This window comes from Chiloscyllium plagiosum, unplaced genomic scaffold (assembly GCF_037043375.1).
Source record: "Chiloscyllium plagiosum isolate Xiang-an unplaced genomic scaffold, Cpla_swu_hap1 HiC_scaffold_5, whole genome shotgun sequence".
NCBI classification, from domain to species: Eukaryota; Metazoa; Chordata; class Chondrichthyes; order Orectolobiformes; family Hemiscylliidae; genus Chiloscyllium; species Chiloscyllium plagiosum.
This window is the reverse complement of record NW_028270143.1, coordinates 136,688,786-136,696,958: the sequence shown is the minus strand read 5'-3', so window position 1 is coordinate 136,696,958 and position 8,173 is coordinate 136,688,786.

Here is an 8,173-nt window from a genome sequence, read left to right as displayed (position 1 = left end):
GGTAAAGGGAGGGAGGCCTATGGGATAGTTGCCTTTATTATCCGAGGCACAGAGTTGAAGAGCAGGGAGGTGATGCTGGAACTGTCTAAAACATTGGTTAGGCCACAGTGAGAGTACGGTGTGCAGTTCTGGAATCCACATCATGGGAGGGATGTGCGTGCACAGGAGAGGGTGCTCAGGAGATTTCCCAGGATGTGGCCTGGGCTGGAGAGATTGCCAGACTGGGATTGTTTTCCAGGGAGCAGAGGAGACTGACAGGGGACTTGATTGCGATGGATAAAATTATGAGGGACATAGACAGGGTCGATCGGAGGAACCTTTCCCGTTAACGCAGGGATCACTGACCAGGGAGCTGGGGTTTAAGGTAAGGGGCAGGAGGTTTAGAGGGGGATGTGAGGATAAACCTTTTCACCAAGAGGGGGGTGGGGAATCTGGACCTCACAGCCTGAGAGGGTGGGAGAGGCAGGAATCCTCATCACATTGAAGAGGGATTGAGATGTGTATGTGCAATGCCAAGGTACACAAGGCTATAGGCCAACTGCTGGAAAACGGGATTAGAATTGCTAGAGGTGGTTGTTTTTTTTACTGGTGTAGACCTGATGGGCCGAAGGGCCTATTTCTGTTCTGTACATCTCTAGGACTCCAGGGCTAGGTATATACCACAGAGAAAGAGGTATAACTGGGAGAAAGGTAATATGATGCGATTAGGCAAGATTTAGGATGCATCCGATGAGGAAGGAAACTGCAGGAGATGGGCACATTAGAAATATGGAGCTTGTTCAAGGAACAGCTGCTGTGTGTCCTAAGTGAGTATGAGGCAGGTAGTTGTCGAGAGAGAGAACCATGGTTTACTAAAGATGTTGTAGCTCTTGTCAAGAGGAAGGAGAAGGCTTATGTGAGGATGAGGCGTGAAGGCTCAGTTCCGGGGATTGGGAGTCATAAGCTAGACAGAAAAGATCAAAGGAGGGGGTTAGAGGAGCCAGGAGGGGTCATGAGAAGTTGGTGGCGGATCGGATCAAGGAAAACCCTGAGGCCTTCTATAGGTAGATCAGGAATAAAAGAATGACGAGAGTAAGATTAGTTAAAGATAATCGTGGGAAGTTGTGTGTGGAATCGGAGGACATGGGGAAGGGCTTAATGAATACTTTTCACCAGTATTCACATTGGAAAGGGGCAATGTTAGTGAGAATACGGAGATACAGGCTACTAGATTAGATGGGATTGAGGCTGACAAAGAGGAGGTTTTAGCAATTTTGGAAGATCTGGAAATGGATAAGACTCGTGGGCCGGATGGGATTTATCCTCGGATTCTCTGGGAAACCAGGGAGGAGATTGCTGAGCCTTTAGCTTTGATCTTTATGTCATCATTGTCGACAGGAGTAGTGCCAGAAGACTGGAGGATAGCAAATGTGGTTCCCCTGTTTAAAGACGGGAGTCGGACAACCCTGGGAATTATAGACCAGTGAGAGCCTTACTTCAGTTGTTGGTAAAGTGTTGGAAAAGGTTATAAGAAATAGGATTTATAACCATCTGGAAAGGAATAATTTGATTAGGGATAGTCAGCACGGTTTTGTGAAGGGCAGGTCGTGCCTCACAAACCTTATTGAGTTCTTTGAGAAGGTGACCAAACAGGTGGATGAGGGTAAAGCCGTTGATGTGGTGTACATAAGACCATATAACATAGGAGTGGAAGTAAGGCCATTTGGCCCATCAGGTCCACTCTGCCATTTAGTCATGGCTGATGGGCAATGAATTCCACAGGCCCACCACTCTCTGGCTGAGGAAATGTCTCCTCATTTCTGTTCTGAATTGACCCCCTCTAATTCTAAGGCTGTGCCCACGGGTCCTATTATCCCCTCCTAACGGAAACAACTTCCCAGCGTCCACCCTTTCTAAGCCATGCATTATCTTGTAAGTTTCTATTAGATCTCCCCTTAACCTTCTAAACTCCAATGAATACAATCCCAGGATCCTCAGCCGTTCCTCGTATGTTAGACCTATCATTCCAGGGATCATCCGTGTGAATCTCCGCTGGACACGCTCCAGTGTCAGTATGTCCTTCCTGAGGTGTGGGGCCCAAAACTGGACACAGTACTCCAAATGGGGCCTAACCAGAGCTTTATAAAGTCTCAGTAGCACATCACTGCTTTTATATTCCAACCCTCTTGAGATAATTGACAACATTGCATTTGCTTTCTTAATCACGGACTCAACCTGCATGTTTACCTTTAGAGAATCTTCAACTAGCACTCCCAGATCCCTTTGTGCTTTGGCTTTACGAATTTTCTCACCATTTAGAAAGTAGTCCATGCTTCTATTCTTTTTTCCAAAGTGCAAGACCTCGCATTTGCTCACATTGAATTCTATCAGCCATTTCCTGGACCACTCTCCCAAACTGTCTAGATCCTTCTGCAGCCTCCCCACTTCCTCAGTACTACCTGCCTGTCCACCTAACTTCGTATCATCGGCAAACTTCGCTAGAATGCCCCCAGTCCCTTCATCCAGATCATTAATATATAATGTGAACAGCTGTGGCCCCAACACTGAACCCTGCAGGACACCGCTTGTCACCGACTGCCATTCCAAAAAAGAACCTTTTATCCCAACTCTCTGCCTCCTGACAGACAGCCAATCCTCAATCCATACCAGTAGCTCACCTCGAACACCATGGGCCCTCACCTTACTCAGCAGCCTCCCGTGTGGCACCTTATCAAAGGCCTTTTGGAAAGTCTAGATAGACCACATCCACTGGGTTTCCCTGGTCTAACCTACTTGTTACCTCTTCAAAGAATTCTAACGACCTCCCCTTACTAAATCCAAAGCTAAAAATCACACAACACCAGGTTATAGTCCAACAGGTTTAATTGGAGTCACACTAGCTTTCAGAACGATGCTCCTTCATCAGATGATAGTCACCTGATGAAGGAGCGACGCTCCGAAAGCTAGTGCTTCCAATTAAACCTGTTGGACTATAACCTGGTGTTGTGTGATTTTTAACTTTGTACACCCCAGTCCAACAGCGGCATCTCTAAATCATGCTTACTGAATCCATGCTGACTTGTTCTAATCTGACCCTGCACCTCCAAGAATTTAGAAACCTCATCCTTAACCAACAACCGAGGTTAGGCTAATTGGCCTATAATTTTCCATCTTTTGTCTTGATCCTTCCTTGAACAAGGAGGTTACAACAGTGATCTTCCAGTCATCCGGGACGTTCCCTGACTCCAGTGATTTTTGAAAGATCACAACCAAAGCCACCACTATTTCCTCAGCCACCTCCCTCAGAACTCGAGGATGTAGCCCTTCGGAGGCTGGAGATCTATCAATTTTTAGCCCTTTTAGCTTTTCTAGCACATTCTCTTTTGTAATGGCTACCATACCCAACTCTGCCCCCTGACTCTCCTTAATTGTTGGGATATTACTCCTGTCTCCCACTGTGAAGACTGACACAAAGTATTTATTAAGTTCTCCAGCTATTCCCTTCTCTCCCAGCACTCGCCTTCCTGCATCAATTCAGAGCAGCCCAGTTCCTACTTTTGCCTCTCGTTTGTTTCTTATGTATTGAAAGAAACTTTTACTATCATTTCTAATATTACTGGCTAGCTTACCATCATATTTGATCCTCTCCTTCCTTATTTCTCTCTTTGTTATCCTCTGTTTGTTTTTGTAGCCTTCCCAATCTTCTGATTTCCCAGTGCTCTTGGCCACTTTATAGGCTCTCTCTTTATCTTTGACACATTTCCTGACTTCCTTTGTCAGCCACGGCTGTCTAATCCCTCCCCGAATAATCTTTCTTTTCTTTGGGATGACCCTCTGTACTGTGTCCTCAATTACACCCAGAAACTCCTGCCATTGTTGCTCTACTGTCTTCCCCACTAGGCTCTGCATCCAGTCAATTTTCATCAGTCCCTCTCTCATGCCCCCGTAATTACCTTTATTTAACTGTAACACCATTACATCCGATTTTGCCTTCTCTCTTTCAAACTGCAGACTGAACTCTGCCATATTATGATCGCTGCCACCCAAGAGTTCCCTTACTTTAAGATCTTTTATAAAGTCTGACTCATTACATCGCACTAAGTCCAGAATAGCCTGCTCCCTTGTGGGCTCTATCACAGGCTGTTTCAAAAAGCCATCCCGTAAGCATTCCATGAATTCCCTTTCTTTGGATCCACCAGCAACATGAATCACCCAGTCCACCTGCATATTGAAGTCCCCGGGATCCCTGTGACCTTGCCTTTCTGACATACCCTCTCTATTTCCCAATACACTCTTAGCAGGTCTATACAGAACTCCCATTATGGATTTTTTGCCTTGGACTTCAAGGACTTCAGTAAGGCGTTTGATAAGGTTCCACACGGTAGGCCATTGCACAAAATACGGAGCTATAGAACATTACAGCGCAGTACAGGCCCTTCGGCCCTCGATGTTGCGCCGCCCTGTCATACCAATCTCAAGCCCATCCCACCTACACTATTCCATGTACGTCCATTTGCCTGTCCAATGACGACTTAAATGCACTTAAACTTGGTGAATCTACTACCGTTGCAGGTCAAGCATTCGGCATATTGCAGCACTGATGAAAGAACTCGAGGACCTTAGGCTCATCCGAGAGAATGAGATCTTTCTGGACAAGACCTTCAGCTAGGTTATTACACCGACCATACCAGAAGAGAGCAGACAATGAGGAAGGCAGAGAGGAGACAGGTGCACGAGACCCCGGGGGGAAGTACCTGTTAGGAACAAGTTGAATCTTTTGGAAACAGTAGAGACAGATGATACTGCCGGTCCGCGAGGCGGCCAGGTCTGTCAATCAAAGGTTGGCGCAGAGGCAGAGTGGAAGAGTCGGACATCGCACAGAGCCGTGGTGATAGGGGACTCCGTCGTGAGAGGAACTGACCGGGGTTTTTGTGGCAGCAGGCAGGACTTAAGGATGGTGTGTTGCCTTCCTGGTGCCAGGGTTAAAGACATCACTGACAAAGTGCAGGAAATCCTCAAGGACGAGGGTGAAGAGCCAGAGGTGGTGGTACATGTCGGCACAAATGATGTGGGGAAGAAGAGGAGGAACATACTACAGCGGGACTTCGGAGAACGAGGAAGAAGGCTGAAAAGCAGGACGTCCAAGGTGGTTATCTCCGGTTTGCTTCCAGTTCCTCGGGTTGGTGAGGCCAGAAACAGGGAGATAATGGACTTGAACGTGTGGCTGGGGAACTGGTGCAGGAAGCAAGGATTTAAATTCTTGGATCAGTGGGGTATGTTTTGTGGTAAACATAAATTCTACAAGAGAGACGGTTTGCACCTAAATAGGTTAGGGACCAGCATTCTGGCAGGCAGGTTTGCTACTGCAACACAGCTACGTTTAAACTAAGTAGCGGGGGGGGAGGGGGGGGAGGGGACAAGAAGGATGTTTAAGAAGGAAATTGAAGGGAAAGTTAGAACAAGAGAAGTCAAGAAAGACAACTGTATCAATGAGGCAGAAAACTCAGAAAGGGATCATGCTGTAAGGTTGAGTGAAATAGGGGTTGATGTGAAGGGTGAGGGCAGTAACAAATTAAAAATACTATACATGAATGCACGAAGCATTAGACATAAGATGGATGAGCTGGAGGCTCTTTTGAAAATTGGTAGATACGATATTGTGGGGATAACTGAGACGTGGCTTCAAGTGGACAGGGCCTGGGAAATGAATATTCAAGGATACACGTGTTATCGTAAGGACAGACTGATGGGCAGAGGGGGTGGGGTGGCTATGTTGGTAAGGGATGATATTCAGTCCCTTGCGCGGGGGGACCTAGAGTCAGGAGATGTAGAGTCAGTGTGGATAGAGCTTTGAAATACCAAGGGTAAAAAGACCCTCTTGGGAGTCATCTACAGGCCCCCAAACAGTAGTCTGGATGTCGGATGTAAGTTGAATCAGGAGCTGAAATTGGCCTGTCGCAAAGATGTCACTACAGTTGTTATGGGGGATTTCAACATGCAGGTAGACTGGGAGAATCAGGATGGTATTGGACCACAAGAAAGAGACTTTGTGGAGTGCCTCAGAGATGGATTCTTAGAGCAGCTGGTGCTGGAGCTGACCACGGAGAAGGCAATTCTGGATCTGGTATTGTGTAACGAACCATAATTGGTCAGGGACCTCGAAGTGAAGGAGCCATTGGGAAGTAGTGACCATAATACAATAAGCTTCAATCTGCAATTTGAGAGGGAGAGGGTACAATCGGAAGTGACAATATTTCTGTTGAATAAAGGGAACTATGGAGCTATGAGGGAGGAGCTGGCCAAAGTTCAATGGTGCAATACCTTAGCAGGGATGACAGTGGAGGAACAATGGCAGGTATTTCTGGGTATAATGCAGAAGATGCAGGATCAGTTCATTCCAAAAAGGAAGAAAGATCCTAGGAGGAGGCAGGGGTGGCCATGGCTGACGAGGGAAGTTAAGAAACATATAAAGTCAAAAGAGAAAAAGTATAACATAGCTAAGATAAGTGGGAAAACGGAGGACTGGGAAGCTTTTAAAGAACAACAGAGGATTACTAAGAAGGAAATACGCAGAGAAAAAATGAGGTACGAAGGTAAACTGGCCAAAAATATAAAGGAGGATAGTAAAAGCTTTTTTAGGTATGTGAAAGGGAAAAAAATGGTTAAGACTAAAATTGGGTCCTTGAAGACAGAAACAGGGGAATATATTACGGGGAACAAAGAAATGGCAGAGGAATTAAATGGGTACTTCAGATCTGTGTTCACTGGGGAAGACACAAGCAATCTCCCTGAGGTAACAGTGGCTGAAGGACCTGAACTGAAGGGAATTTATATTTGCCAGGAATTGGTGTTGGCGAGACTGTTAGGTCTGAAGGTTGATAAGTCTCCAGGGCCTGATGGTCTACATCCCAGGGTACTGAAGGAGGTACCTGTAGAAATCGTGGATACATTGGTGATCATTTTCCAATCTTCTATAGATTCGGGATCAGTTCCTGCGGAGTGGAGGGTGGCTAATGTCGACCCACTTTTTAAGAAAGGTGGGAGAGTGAAAGCAGGAAATTATAGACCAGTTAGTCTGACCTCAGTGGTGGGAAAGATGCTGGAGTCTATTATAAAGGATGAAATTACGACACATCTGGATAGTAGTAAAGGATAGGTCAGAGTCAGCATGGATTTATGAAGGGGAAATCATGCTTGACTAATCTTCTTGAATTTTTTGAGGATGTAACTCTGAAGATGGATTAGGGAGATCCAGTAGATGTAGTGTACCTGGACTTTCAGAAAGCTTTTGATAAAGTCCCACACAGGAGGTTAGTGAGTAAAATTAGGGCGCATGGTATTGGGGGCAAAGTACTAACTTGGATTGAAAGTTGGTTGGCTAATAGGAAACAAAGGGTAGTGATAAACGGCTCCATTTCGGAATGGCAGGCAGTGACCAGTGGGGTACCGCAGGGATCCGTGCTGGGACTGCAGCTTTTTACAATATATATTAATGATATAGAAGATGGTATCAGCAATAACATTAGCAAATTTGCTGATGATACTAAGCTGGGTGGCAGGGTGAAATGTGAGGAGGATGTTAGGAGATTACAGGGTGACCTGGACAAGTTAGGTGAGTGGGCAGATGCAATGGCAGATGCAGTTTAATGTGGATAACTGTATGGTTATCCACTTTGGTAGCAAGAACAGGAAGGCAGATTACTACCTCAATGGAATCAATTTAGGTAAAGGGGCAGTACAGAGAGATCTGGGTGTTCTTGTACACCAGTCAATGAAGGCAAGCATGCAGGTACAGCAGGTAGTGAAGAAGGCTAATAGCATGCTGACCTTCATAACAAGAGGGATTGAGTATAGAAGCAAAGAGGTTCTTCTGCAGCTGTACAGGGCCCTGGTGAGACCACACCTGGAGTACTGTGTGCAGTTCTGGTCTCCAAATTTGAGGAAAGACATTCTGGCTATTGAGGGAGTGCAGCGTAAGTTCACAAGGTCAATTCCTGGAATGGCAGGATTACCTTACACTGAAAGACTGGAGCGACTGGGCTTGTATACCCTTGAGTTTCGAAGACTGAGATGGGATCTGATTGAGATATATAAGATTATTAAAGGATTGGACACTCTGGCAGTAGGAAACATGTTTCCACTGATGGGTGAGTCCCGAACCAGAGGACATAGTTTAAAAATACGGGGTAGACCA